Genomic DNA, 15,404 nt, shown 5'->3' with positions numbered 1-15,404 from the left:
TGTGGGATGACTGCAGGTACTTTTTGGCACCTCATTTGGGATTGTCCGGTGCTGCGGGCTTTCTGGGCGGGGGTCGGATCGATTCTGGGGAACACAGGGGTGGACGAGGCCATGCTTACTCCGCAATTTTGCATCCTGGGAATGGGTAGCTCTGACTTTGTGTCTGGTCCAGAGGGCCTATATGCTCGCAACATATGTGCAATGGCGAAGGTGAGCATTGCGAGGCTATGGATGGCCTCTAAGGGCCCTACACTCCCCGCTCTTAAGGCACTAATAAACGACACTGTTTTTAAGGAACGATACATTTATATGAAACACAATGCCTCCGCTAAATTTGAAAGAATTTGGTCTCCATGGCTGGAATCCATATACTCCGTCCCAGACCCTACAACTTAATGGTGATAGGGTTACTAACAGGTCCTGGATTTGCCAAGTTATGATCTTCTAGGGCCATAGGCTTCCCTCTCACCCAATGGGTTGTGAATGAGAGAGTGGCTCTGTGCCCATCTGGACAGGGTAGGATTTAGAGTGCTAGTATCCCCCAATGCGTCCTCTTCCCCATAATGTTTTTTGTCTCTTTGTTTTTTTAATTTTTTTATTTCTGGGGTTCTCTGTGTTTGGTTTCTGATTGTTTTCTTCTCTTTTAAAGGGTTTTACTCGGACGGATTGTCCGTAAGAGTTATATTTGAGGGGGGGGGGGGGAAACAAAACAAAGTATAATGTGATTTCATGAATACTAGAGTGTACGGATAATGCAAAATAATGGTATATATAACTGTACATTCCTATGCGCCTATGAGCAAATGACATAGTTTGAAAATAAGTCGAAAGTGAATGCTGTTCCCCGATGAGGACATGTCATTACGTGTTTAATGTGTTCCTGGTATGAAATGTCTGTATGCAAACTACTCTCCTTCGAAATAAAAATACTTTATTTAAAAAAATTAAAAAAAACACGAATATTAGTAAATATAGGCCCAGGTCTTTTTTGAGCATTCCATTAGGGGCCAGAAAGGCATCTCCTCAAAAGGATTAAAGTGGATGGAGTAGCCTTTACGATGGTGGAGCGATGCTGCTGTTGTACAGAGGCAATGGGAAGTAATTCAGAGTTGATCGCAGGAACAAATTTGTTAGCAGTTGGGCAAAACCATGTGCACTGCAGGGGGGCAGATAGAACATGTGCAGAGAGAGTTAGATTTGGGTGGGGTGTGTTCAAACGGAAATCTAAATTGCAGTGTAAAAATAAAGCAGCCAGTATTTACTCTGCACAGAAACAATATAACCCACCCAAATCTAACTCTCTCTGCACGTTATATCTGCCACACCTGCAGTGCACATGGTTTTGGCCAAATGCTAACAAATTTGCTGCTACGATCAACTCTGAATCACCCCCAATGTCTGTATGAATGGACACCAGCAGCTTAGATATAAAGGTAACGTGTTTCACTTTGTACAACAGCTTCGTCAGAGGCCTGTTTCTGCCACAATTGAGAGTCTGTAAGTCTACAGAATCGACTATCATTTTGGTTACCTGTACCTTCACCATCTGGACAATCCATGTGGATACAACTACTGCCTTGTGGGCCCTATAGCAACATTTTGAAAGTGCCTTCCAATAAACACACCTAGAAATAAAAAGGGTGGCGTCTACATACAGCAAGGTGCACGGTAACAAATCATCCATATTTTGACCTCAGCATAGCAATACTGGATGCAAAATCTCCATATCTTGGGAGGGGGTCTAGTTACCCTCTCATTGCCAAATCACCAGTGAATCCTCAAGTCAATATTCATTACTATAGGAAGAATATCCCAGTGATTGCCATATAATACACACAGCATCCCAATAACCACCATAGAATACACATTGCATCCCAGTGTCCACCATACAGAACACACACATAGGATCCCAGTGACTGTCATACGGGATCAGTACGTAATCCCGCTGGACGGGATTCCGGCGGTCGAAATACCGACGCCGGAATCCCGACCACACAATCCCGACAGGGGTGGCGAGCGGAACGCAGCCCCTTGCGGGCTCGCTTCGCTCGCCACGCTGCGGGCACGGTGCCTCGCTACGCTCGACATACTATTATATTCTCCCTCTATGGGTGTCGTGGACACCCACGGAGGGAGAATATGTCGGGAATGTGGCGGTCGGGATTCCGGCGACGGTATTTCGACCGCCGGGATCCCGTCCAGCGAGATGTTGACCGCATCCCTGTCATACAGTACACAAGCCATCACAGTGATCACCATACAGTATACTGAGCATCCCATTGTCCACCACTAGACAGCAAATATATATTTTTCAAATTTTGCTGGATTTACCATCCAAGTGGACTACGATTGTGAATAGTAACTTTGCCTAAAGCATGGGGAGCGATAAGAGCCCACTAGGGCACACGTTTACACCGATTGTGGTCACAGATGATGAAACATACAAAATTAAACACACTTTTTTTTCTAAACTCGTGTCGACCATTTCAATGTTGTCCTTTTGCACCTGTCAAGCTTTTCTGTCTACTGTTTCCATGCCAGCCTTTTGACCCTGTCAACCTAATGCACGTCGACCATATTGGGTGGTCCTAATAACTATCGAATTACTGTAGATCTTTTATATCACACCCCTATGGTGTCTGAGTTCTGCGCCACTCACACTGTGCCTGTGACTTGCCAAGTTTACTAGATGAGAATTCTTCCAAGAAAGGATTTCTTATGCAGTACAGTTTAAAAATATGTATTTCATTTGTAAAAGAAACAAAAGGTTATTATGTATGTAAAAGAATATTATACAAAAGTTTTATTTAGATTAACTGAGATTTCCATATTAACAGAAGAACTGTATTTTACATTGTTTAGCAAATTTACATAGTTTAATACTTTCATAGGTCTAAGTATATTAATTAGTATGTGCACATTAGACAGACAATTCTCAAAAGAAAATGTTGAGGTACAGTACCCCAACTGGAATCCCAATTCCTCCCTCTCCTTCAACCCCCACATTCATCTTCTCCATTTTGACACTTTCACCTCCACAACATCTCCAGGATCAGACCTTTCATGAAGACAACCAAATATTTTATTCATGCCACTGTCCTCTCCCATATGGACTATTGTAACCTCTCTGGTCTTCCTCTATGCCACCTCCACCTATTTAACTATAGCCTCAAACAATCTGCTAGTCTTATTTTTCTATTTAATCAATCTGACTCAACCTCTACTCTTTTTCAACTCCTTCCCTGGCTCGCCACGAGCTACAGAATCCCAGTTTATGCTGCTCATCAACACTCACTGGCACAGAGAGCGAGTACTAATTACCTGGGCTCGAGCTTGCTTAAGGGGCCCAGGTCTGCCACCTCCCTCCTGAGTATACTTTGATCAGGGTAGCAGGTCCCTGCTCCTCCACAGCACCATCTTCCCAGTGTCAACTTCAGAAAGATGGCGCCGCACAGTGAAAGCAGACTGTAGACTGCAGAGAACAATCATGCATTTGCGGACTAATGAAGTTTCAATGTGTAGATAGATCCATCCATTGACAGATCACTCTAAGAAATGGTCACTCCTGGGTGGTTGTCATGTGTGTGTAGGAGCATATCCGTGTTTGTTGTGGTACGTGGATGGAGATAGGACCTCTGTTTGTGATGGTACATTTGCACCCAGCATGGGGTGGGTGCCTGTCCCAATACTAATTATGATGATGCATGAAGGTGGGCAGATAACCATCATAGATGGGCAAACAGTGAGTCTGACTATATCTAAGCTGATTACTTACAGCTCTGCAGCATTGCTATGGCCACGACTTTCATGTACAGTTTCACCAACCTCTTTATGTGAAGTTGGGTGACTAAATACTGTACATCTATGATAATACTACAGTTCTGAAATGCATACAGTCTTTTTGAAAGATATATTGATGATATTTTATTACTTTGGTATAGTTCAATGAAAAGGACAAAAGAGCTGACTCTACAGTAAGTTGAATGCTAAGTGACTGTATTTGCGGGTAGAAGCCTGACTTACTACCTTATGCTAATGCCAGTTTCCACAGGTGCAACTGCGAGGATCCATGTGGCTTCAAGTGGGAGGTCAATCTGCCCACTGCCTTTCCATCCACAATTGCACTGGTTTTCATTAGTATTAGCACTTATACAGGCCTCATCCTGGGTGGAAGGGATCTGTCACAAACAGGCTACCCTTCTCTGTACACTTGAATTGCTCTGAACTGACACTACACTCCCAACAAAGGTGTGCGCACGGGGGGTGCCTGGTGCACACAGGCACCCTCTAATGTCTGGCACCCCCCACATGCCACGCCTGCATCACAGTTTCGCTGCACATTCCTGTACCCCCCTTCTGCTGCCCGGTCTTGTAAGTGACAGTGGAGTGTGCTTTCTTTCTTAGCCGGCAGCCGCACTTAAATCACCCTCCCGGACTCGCCCCATGAAGTGACATGATGATGTCACTCCGTGTGTCCTCCCTCTCCGCCTGCCTGCGCTCTTTCCTCCTGCCTGCACTCTCTCCTCATGTGCCGCCACGCCAATCAATGCCACAGCCTCCCTTGCTGCAGGCCTGCAGCGGAGGTCAGTTTCTGCAGGGGAAAGAGAGGGGGCTAGCCAGGGGGAATTTTTTTTTTGGGGGGGGGGGTAACATCACGGCGGCACTCAGAAACAATATTCAGACAAGGCAGGTAAAATATATTTGTTATTACACCTGCCTTGTCTGAATATTGTTTCTCAGTCCCACAGCGATGGAGCTATTTGGTGGACCTGTAGAGATACCTAGGAAGGTATCAGTAAAGTAATCTTCTTATTGGGAATGCTGCTTCAATGTGATTATATATATATATATATATATATATATATACACATTTATATTTATTTATTATATATGTGTGTTCCCCAAGGCAGCACTCCTCATAAAATCAATATGATCATTACTTAGGTGCCCTCCGCACACAAATCCAAATGGCTGCAGCATATATGTTTCTCCAACTGCACACAATAAGGGCAAGAGTCCACTTTAGTGACCAGCATTTCAATGCAGAATTGTAAGCCGGAGAAACATGTTTTATGTATTATATATTTTATATATATATATATATATATATATATATATATGTGTATATATATATATATATATATATATGTCTGTTTACTTATTATATAATAACGGTGATCATTACTGGGTGCATTATGGGTATTTGGCACCGCTGACGGCATTACCTGTATCTGGCACGGCTGGGGCATTATGTGTATGTTGAACTGCTGAGGGCATTATATGTAACTGGCAGAGCTGGGGATATTATATGTGTCCGGCTCTACTGTATGGCGTAATGTGAATTTTGGCTAATTCTGTGTGGTATAATGTGAATTTTGGCTCATTCTGTGCAGTGTAATGTGAATTTTGGCTCATTCTGTGCAGTGTAATGTGAATTTCAGCTCATACTGTGTGGTGTAATGTGAATTTCGGCTCATACTGTGTGGTGTAATGTGAGGTTCTGCTCATACTATGTGGTGTAATGTGAGTTTCATCTTATACTTTGTGGCGTAATATGAGTTTTGCCTTATACTGTGTGGCGTAATGTGAATTTTGGCTCACACTTTCTGGCGTATTGTGAATTTTTACTCATATTGTGTGGCATAATGTGAATAAGGGACACTACTGTCAGTAGCTGGTGAGCATGGGGACATGTGCGACAAATGCTGGTGTCCTGCAGAGGAGAGGTCTGATGCCATAGAAAGAGGCAAATGCGGCTCCGATGGAACATGTGTAAATTATAAACTTACTTGTGTTCTATTAAAACTGAAATGTTCATCTCCCTAAATCTCCCATACTTTTCAGGGTGGCTTACTCAAAATCAGGGTGTAGTGCAAGGGGTGTGGGGGGTGGGTGGGGAGGGGAATGCGTATTCACCTAGGTCCACCACTCTCTAGTTCCACCACTGGGTCAGGGATAAGATGGGGAAATGTAAGCAGTGATAGGGTGCAGCAGAAGCTAGAACTCAGGGTTATGTTGTAGCAGACAGTCAGTACTGTCTGGTGGGCGCACCATTATGTTTCATTTTATTTCTCTGGGGTGTATTATATCTACTAGTACTTTATTATTAGGAACTAGGGAGAAATTAGATTAAACCATGTGATTTTACTGAGAGAATGGAAAATAGTGCTAGACATGTCCCTGGGCAGTGCTAGACACACTCAAAAGGCGGTGCTAGACACATCCAAAAGGCAGTGCTAGACACGCCCCTCTAGCGGTGCACACCCTAATAAAATTAGCTGCGCACGCCTATGACTCCCAAGACATGCCCACAAGACAGAACAAGACAGACAGAACAGTTCCTTCCCCCGAAACGCCCATCTCACAGAAAGACAGATGCAGGAGAGGACCACCTGTCTCCAAATAAACGTAAATTTGCACCCGTGCTATATGCTAAAACTCACCATTTGCATCCAGGCAAAGAGATCCATTCTACTCAGAATCAGCCTCTTAGTCTCTGAATAGACATTGGACTATCCTTTTTACAAATCTAATACTGGAAAACAAGCTTCAGAATAAAGTCAATATTATTTTCAAAAAGCAAGAAACATTAAAGCTATATTAGCTCCAGGTATGAGCAGATATATAGAGACACTGGAAACCTATTTTTCTGGGGAAAACAACCTCTGGCTTTTTGAAATGTAAGTTATCTAGTTCTGAAAATAAAACCTTTTCAGACCAAACAAAGTAATATAACATGAAGTATTGTATAATATGCCAGACCACTTCACTCAATTATTTCTGAGGATGTTCCTGCGGTTGAAATAGAAATAAGGAGTCCACTGAAAATATAAACTCAGTAACATGTGAGAAATATTAAAGACAAATCATAGACTCACTGTTGAACACAGGCAATTGGGAAAATAATGTCACATAGAGAAATGTACTGGATTTATTTAGGGTCAGGTTGAGAAGTATGAGTTTGTACTACAGAATGTACAAGTTTCCCAAACAACCTAGCATTTCTATATGCAGAATATAGCAGTGTTTCCCAAACTCCACCATGACCATCCAGGTTTTAAGAATATTCATGCTTAAGACCAAATAGTTAAATCAAATTGACTGAGGTTCTAATTAGGTCACCTGGGCTTAATCATGGATATCCTTAAAACCTAGGGCCTAATTCAGATCTGTTCGCTCGCTAGCGTTTTTTGCTGTGCAGCGATCAGGTAACTACTGCGTATGCACCGCAATGCGCAGGTGCGCCGTATGGTTACAAAGCAGATTGTTGTTGTGCACTGGTTCTAGCGAAGAAACCATTCACACAGCCGTTCGCAAGGAGATTGACAGGAAGAGGGCGTTTGTGGGTGGCAACTGACCATTTTCTGGGAGTGTTTGGAAAAACGCAGGCGTGTCAAAGCGTTTGCAGGGCGGGTGTCTGACGTCAATTCAGGGCTCGAATAGGCTGAAGTGATCGCAGCGGCTGAGTAAGGTTAGACCTACTCAGAAACTCCACAATTTGTTTTTGTACAGGGTGGCTGCACACGCGTTCGCACACTTGCAAAGCTAAAATACACTGCCCTATAGGCGGCGTCTATCTGTTCGCAGCGATGCAAAAAATAGCTAGCGAGCGAGCGGATCTGAATTAGGCCCCTGGACTGTAATGGTGGAGTTTGGGAAACACTGTTACTGTAAATACTGTATGTAGAGATGTTGGGTTAGTGTCCTCTTTATTACATTACTAGTTAAAAGCCTGTCAAAATGATGGACACCATGGCCGGATTATAGGGGAGGCGCTCGCTACTTACACAGGAGCTGCCGGACTTCTGGAAGTCATGTTTCTGGAAGCTGAGGCTCTGTCGTGGTGTGTGTGTGTGTGTGTGTGTGTGTGTGTGTGTGTGTGTGTGTGTGTGTGTGTGTGTGTGTGTGTGTGTGTGTGTGTGTGTGTGTGTGTGTGTGTGTGTGTGTGTGTGCAGCATTAGCCATATATATACATATATGTATATATATATATACACACTGTATATCTGTGATGGGCAGACTATAATGATGCTGCCTTATATACACCCAGGGGCGGATTGGGAACTAAAAGTGGCCCTGGAAAAATTTCTAGAAGTGGCCTCACGCGGAAAGCACCAAATAGACTGTAGGCGGGACCAACACCAAAGTAGGCGGAATTAGAACTTTGCTACACATTGCTGGTTTCAAGATTATTGGTAATCTACTGGCCCCAACACTTACAGACCTTTAACCTGCAGTGACAAACCCCAAACCTCCATATTCCAAATAACACCCAGCCACCACCAATGAGACTGAACACAAACTCCCTCAAATAGACACACAATTGTTACCAGAGAGAGACCAATCTCATTACCCAAAGATCACAAATATCATTGACAATAAGTTGACATGGCAAAGGTCGACACAAGAAAAGGTTTTTTGTGTGTGAATGTTTCCATACTTTACGATCCACGTGGACTATGATTGGGAATAGCAACCAAGCGAAGCGAGCCTTGCGATGGGACACGGTTCACTAATTGGGGTTCCCGATCACTTTACAGAGAAAACGATATAAAAAATTCCAGTAACTCATATCGACCTTTTTCCATGTTGACCTTTGACCCATGTTGACCTTTTTCAGGCGTAAACCTAGTCACTGTCACAGTGCCGTAACTTGACATTTTAGTGCTGTGTGCAAGAAACAGCATAAGTGCCCCTCCCCCCATATAGAAAACAGGGCCACTGCACGCCGTAGGCACGTGTAAAAAATATAGGAGTGTGGCTTCATGGGGAAGGGGCGAGGCCACAGAGCTCCTTTTTACACATTATGTCAGGCAGAGCTCACTTTTACACATTACGGCAGGTAGAGCCCCCTTTTACACAGTATGGCAGGTAGGCCCCCTTTTACACAGTATGGCAGGTAGTCCCCATTTTACACAGTACAACGGGCAGAGTCCCCTTTTACACATTAGGCAGGTAGAGCTCCCTTTTACACATTACGGCAGGCAGAGTCCCCATTTTTACACATTACAGCAGCAGAGAGAGGAGAGATGGAGGGAGGAAGAGAGAGAAAGAGAGAGAGAGCAAGTATTCTCCTTACCAGTGACTATCCGGCAGGCACCTTGTCTTCTTCCCGCCCTATGCTGCACTCTTCGCAGCGCAGGGCATTGGGGGAGGGCTGGGAGAGACGTCATCTCTCCCAGCAACAAACGTGGGAAAGCGAGCTGCAGCGCTGCACTACCCAGCTACCTATGTGACTGGTCAGCATTTGCGCTGTGGGCAAGGCACCATTAGCGCACACCTAGTTACGGCCCTGCATTGTCAACCAATAGTGGTTGACCTAATGACTGTCGACCTAGCTAGGGTCTACACAATGATCCACACCCAGTCTGTGGCACTTAGCAATAATAAACTTGGATTATGTGACACGTAACATCAATACGCTGTAGTCTGTGGCACCCAGTAGTAATAAGCTATGTGGTCTGTGCGACCCAGAAGGAACAAGTTCTGCTGGCACCAAAAAACAGGCACCTGCAAAGAAATTAGCTCTGCTGTGTAATATCGTAAATTGTGAGCTCTGCAATGATTAGGCACCAGCAGCGCATGCTCTGCGATATAGTTACATTGTTTGTAGAGACCTATTACTGACTTCGGCACCGCAGACTATCCCTTACACAGCAATGGTTGTAATTCTGGAAGTTTTCCAAGCTCTGTAGCAAAGAATTTGTAGCTTACATTGCTGCATGGGTTGCAAATTGGTCAGCATTGAAAACCCAGAAAGCTTGGCATTACCCATGGCCGTAAGTGGGTGAAATAATAATGCCCAGTCTGCTTAGCTTTGTCATTTGAATGGCACGCTATGGCAGTTCTGTGAGAGGGTTAGTAAGTAGCCTGGCACAGAAGGTGCAAAGCAGACTACTGCACAGCTGGCATGTGTTTTTTTTATTACGCTGATGTGTCTGGATATAACTATATAATGAGAAGGGGAGAAAGATATACCATGAAGGAGAGATACAAGAAAAGAAAGAAGGGATGGGGAATGGTGGATAGGGAGAGACACAGATGGAAGGAGGAAAAGAGGAGAGAGACATGTAGGGAGAAGAGCTTGGCTTGGCACAGGCAGAGGGACATGCAAGATCAGGCTGTTCCTGCTGATCAATACGCCAAGCAGGGACCACAGGGTACATACAGAATACGGACTGTTACACAGGGCTGGGTACTGGAGCACGGTCTTCCACACACAGGGCTGGGTGCAGGAGCAGGGGCTGGCACATACACACAGGGCTGGGTACAGGAGGGGGGCAGGCACACACACAGGGCTGGGTACAGAAGGGGGGGGTAAGCACAAACACAGGGCTGGTTTTAGTGGCTGACACACACAGGCTGGATAGAGATGTGGGGGCAGGCACACACAGGGCTGGGTACAGGAGCGGGGGCTGGCAGACACACACAGGGCTGGGCACACAGGAGGGGGGGCAAGCACACACAGGGCTGGGTACAGGAGGGGGGCAGGCATACACACAGGGCTGGGTACAGGAGCGAGGGCTGGCAGACACACACAGGGCTGGGTACGGGAGGGGGGCAGGCACACACACACAGGGCTGGGTACAGGAGGGGGGTAGGCACACACACACAGGGCTGGGCACACAGGAGGGGGGGCAAGCACACACAGGGCTGGGTACAGGAGGGGGGCAGGCACACACACACAGGGCTGGGCACACAGGAGGGGGGCAGGCATACACACAGGGCTGGGTACAGGAGCGAGGGCTGGCAGACACACACAGGGCTGGGTACGGGAGGGGGGCAGGCACACACACACAGGGCTGGGTACGGGAGGGGGGCAGGCACACACACACAGGGCTGGGTACAGGAGGGGGGTAGGCACACACACACAGGGCTGGGTACAGGAGGGGGGGCAGGCACACACACACAGGGCTGGGCACACAGGAGGGGGGCAGGCATACACACAGGGCTGGGTACAGGAGCGAGGGCTGGCAGACACACACAGGGCTGGGTACGGGAGGGGGGCAGGCACACACACACAGGGCTGGGTACGGGAGGGGGGCAGGCACACACACACAGGGCTGGGTACAGGAGGGGGGTAGGCACACACACACAGGGCTGGGTACAGGAGGGGGGCAGGCACACACACACAGGGCTGGGTACAGGAGGGGGGCAGGCACACACACAGGGCTGGTTTTAGTGGCTGTTACACACAAGCTGTATAGAGATGTTGGGGCAGGCACACACAGGGCTAGGTACAGGAGCGTGGTTGACACAGACACTCTCTCTCACACACGGCTGGGTAGAGGAGTTGGGCTGGCACAGACACAGGGCTGGGTACAGGGGCACACGCAGGGCTGGCACACACACAGGGTTGTGTACAGCAGCAGGAGCAGGCACATACACACAGGGCTGGGTATAGGAGTTGGGGCTGGCACACACTCAGGGCTGGGTTCAGGGGCTGGCTGACACACACACACAGTTGTGTACAGGAGCAGGGCCTGGCATGCACAGGGCTGGGTGGAGGAGGGGGGGCTGGCATGCACATTGCTGGGTGGAGGAGTGGGGGCTGGCATGCATAGAGCAGAGTGGAGGAGCTGGAACTGGAGAAGAGTTTTTTTTTATACAGGGCCTTGTACCCCTCATTCAGCTATTACCGTACCTCTTTTGACTGTATCCCATATTTAATTCTGTTGTAGCTCCGCGCCTCTGTTCTACAGCACTCAGCCTCAGGCAGGAAGTAAACACCAGTCACACACTTCCTGCCTAGCCTGAGGCTGAGCAGGGGATGTGCTGTCAGTTCTGCCGGCGGCCACTAGGTGGCTTTGCTGATTATAGTCAGGAAAAAAAAGCACACACAGAAAGAAAAGGCACTCAGCTGACGGCCAGCCCCGCGGTGGAGTCGGCCTCCCGGGAATCTTCCCGGTAATTATTGTGGCCAGTCCGCCCCTGTAATACACCAGTACTTGCATGTGTAAGCTCACCAGTCCCCCCACAGCTCTTGCCAGGGACGGACTGGGGTCTAAATTCGGCCCTGGCATGTGCGGGTACTAAAGTCGGGGGGGGGGGTCGCGAGTCAGGGGGGTGTGGACTCGCGGCATTCCCCCGTTTCCATGGAGAGGGGCTGGGGTATGCAACCAGCAAACAGGGTCATGCCACGAGTCATGGGGACGTGGACTCGTTGCACACCTCCATTTTTATGGATACAGGAGGGGAGGCGAGGGAGCGGCCAGACCAGAGAGCCAGAGGCTGCGTGCGCACCTCCCGACTCTCTGCCTGACAGGACCGGCCCACAAGCCCATCGTCCCATTTGGCATTTGCCAGAAGTGCCAGGTGGGTAGTCCAGCCCTGGTTCTTGCCCAGTCTGGGGAAGAGGACACCAGTAACTAACAGCAGCTGGCCAGAGGGGTCCGGGCATGGCCTGTGCAGGATGTGGGAGAGGCGAGCACAGGACCCCAGCCCTTCGCTGGGACACAGAATATATAAAGCAGCTGAGCCAGTTATCTGCCTCCTCATCATCTACATGCCCAGCACTGACACCTCCTTCTCCCAGTCACCACACTGCTCCCCCCGCTGGTAAGTGGCCATACATGCCCCTGAGGCCTTTGCTCTGACCACTGCAGGACCATCTGGTTACTGCATCCGTTTCCTGGTTACTGCTGCTACTTGTTGCTGAGTCCCGGGATGGCAAGTAATTTGGGGTTGGAGCACAGTACATGGAGGAGGGGGTGCAGAATATGCAGTATATGGTGGGAGCAGTATATGGAGGAGGGGGGTGCCCTGTATATAGGGGGCACTATATGGAGGGGTATAGAGATGCAGTGTATATAGTGGCAGTATATGGTAGTTGGTGCAGAATATGGAAGAGGATGAGGGTGTAGTAATTATAGGGGTAGTATATGGTGGGGGGTTCAGTGTACGTAGGGTTGTGTGTGTGTGTGTGTGTGTGTGTGTGTGTGTGTGTGTGTGTGTGTGCAGGGGTAAAATGAGCTGGAACGGAGTGGAACTGCGTTCAGTCAGTTCCATTTGGAGACGGAAACCAATCCACCTCCTCCTGCCCACCTAACCCAGAGTATCATCCTGGCGCGCAGGGATATGCCAGGGGCCCGCTCAGATTTAGCTACCAGCGAGCGCCGTACTTCTTCCCCACAGCGGCAGCCAGAGGCAGGAGTTCATCCCTGAGCTCCAGCTCCCAAGTCCTGCAGTGTGCACTATGTCATGACATCTCTTCCATAGTTTCCATAGGAGTGGGCGGCCAAAGCAGACGGACAGCAGTGGTTGGACTCGAGAGCAGGGCTTAAGGTAAGTATTGTGCTGTTTTTGTGTGTTTAAGGGTCACTACTACAGGGTGCACTACCAAAGGGGCATTAATACTGGGGTAATACTACAGGGGGCATTACTTGGGGCACTACTACAGGGAGCATTACTACTGGGGGCACTACTAATGGGAGCAATACTACAGGGGCACTGCTACAGGGGGCATTACTACTGGGGGTACTACTAATGGGGGCACTGCATAAGGGGCATCACTCCTACATAAGAGGCACCACTGTGGTCATTGCATAAGGGGCACTACCACTACAGTGGGCATTGCATAAGGGACTTTACTGCTGTGGCCATTGTATAAGGGGTGATACTGCTGTGGGTATTGTGTATTAGTGGCACTACTACTGTGGGCATTGTGTAGAAGGGGCACTAATGTGGGAATTGTATAAAAGGGGCACTACTGTATGCCATAACATGAATAAGGGACCAGTAGCGGATCTTGCTATGGGCAAGCAGGATTTTTGCCCGGGGCGCCACCTACCGGAAGGCGGCGCTGCCGCCATCTGGATGGTGCCGCAACCGTGGCAAGATCCGCTACTGGTGCCGGTGCTGTGCGGTGCGCGATGAAATCATTGCGCACCGCACTGCATTGTGGGAGCGGCACATAGACGCTAGAGGTCATAATTTACCTCTAGTGTCTATGCGGTGCTATGGGAGAGACATCATGACGCCTTTCCCATAGATTCGAGGAGCAGCGCCGGCGGCCGGACACGGAGCGCAGCAGCGGTCGGGAAGCAGGAGCGGGGATTGTGAGTATTAATTTATTTTTATTTATTTTTTCTACTCTACAGGGGGCGCAGTACTGGGGCAATTCTACAGGGGGCACAGTACTGGGGGCACTTCTACAGGGGGCACAGTACTGGGGCAATTCTACAGGGGGCACAGTACTGGGGGCAATTCTAAAGGGGGAACAGTACTGGGGGCAATACTACTGTGGGCACAGCTACAGGGGGCATAACTGACCACACCCCTTCTCCTTGAAGCCACTGCCCTATTTTTTCACCCGGGGCACTGCAAGGTCTAGATCCGGCCCTGTAAGGGACACTACAATGTGGTGTAATGAGAATAAGGTTGTGCTACTGTGTGGTGTAATGTGATTTGGGGATACTATTGCGTGAGCACAACCCTTTCTTTTTGAGACCACACCCTTTTTTGTGGCCTGCGCAGTGCCTTTATTTAGTAGGCCCCGGGGAGGGGGGGTGAGTTCCACACCTCTCTAGATATATATATATATATATATATATATATATATATCTATCAGGGCCGGTTCTGGGGCTTCTGGCGCCCCGGGCGGCATTAGGGGGCGTGGCTTCATACAGGGGGCATGTTCAGTTACGCCCCCTGTACTGTTGTAGGATGTGCGGTGCGCGATGACGTCATCGCGCACCGCACAGCAAAGGTCCTCTCCACAAAGGTAAACTAGACGCTAAGCGTCTAGTTCCCTTCGTGGAGAGGACCTTTGTTGTGCGGTGCGCGATGTCGTCAACGCGCACCGCACATCATTACAGTGAAGGTCCTCTCCAGGAAAGGAAATTAGACGCGTAGCGTCTAGTTTCCCTTCACAGCGGGCAGCCCACGAAGGGAAACTAGACGCGTAGCGTCTAGTTTCCCTTCACAACGGACAGCGGGCCGCGGCAGCTGGGGGCACCACAGCAGCAGCGGATCTTGCCATGGTGCGGCGCCCTCCGGAAAGGCGGCGCCCCGGGCAAAAGTCCTGCTTGCCCGTGGCAAGATCCGCTACTGATATATATATATATATATAGATATATAGATATATAGATATATAGATATATATCATTCAATTGAATGAGAGAAACAATCAGATCAGTATTATTAATATTAGCAGCAGCACGTTAGGAGACTGTAACATATTCCTACAGTATCACTTTCACTTTTAGCTGTGAGTAATTTGGTCCATGTGGCGGCCTCTAGTGGCTGCCAGTGCACATAACAGATGTGAGGAGCAGCCTTAGCCTTTTATTATATACTAGTTACCAGCCCCTCAAAATGACGGAACATCATAACTGTAATGTCAGCGCTGGAGACTGTATGCTCCTGAACAGAGCAACACTTCAATTGCTCCGTCCTAGTGGCAG

At 48.3% G+C, this 15,404-nt stretch overlaps 1 long non-coding RNA gene across 1 annotated transcript in view; it reads right to left on the bottom strand.

Annotated features, from left to right (window-relative positions):
• Positions 1 to 11,882, bottom strand: part of LOC135055080 (uncharacterized) — a 122,117-nt gene extending 110,235 nt beyond the window's left edge. The window contains exon 1 of the long non-coding RNA XR_010243647.1: positions 11,645 to 11,882. This is a non-coding gene — a long non-coding RNA (uncharacterized LOC135055080). The remainder of the gene's footprint in view (positions 1 to 11,644) is intronic.
• Between the last annotated feature and the right edge of the window lie 3,522 nt (positions 11,883 to 15,404).

The sequence above is a fragment of the Pseudophryne corroboree genome, chromosome 1 (genome assembly GCF_028390025.1).
Source record: "Pseudophryne corroboree isolate aPseCor3 chromosome 1, aPseCor3.hap2, whole genome shotgun sequence".
Classification (NCBI taxonomy): domain Eukaryota; kingdom Metazoa; phylum Chordata; class Amphibia; order Anura; family Myobatrachidae; genus Pseudophryne; species Pseudophryne corroboree.
Note: the sequence above shows the minus strand (reverse complement) of the source record. Positions and strands in the feature narration are given on the sequence as shown.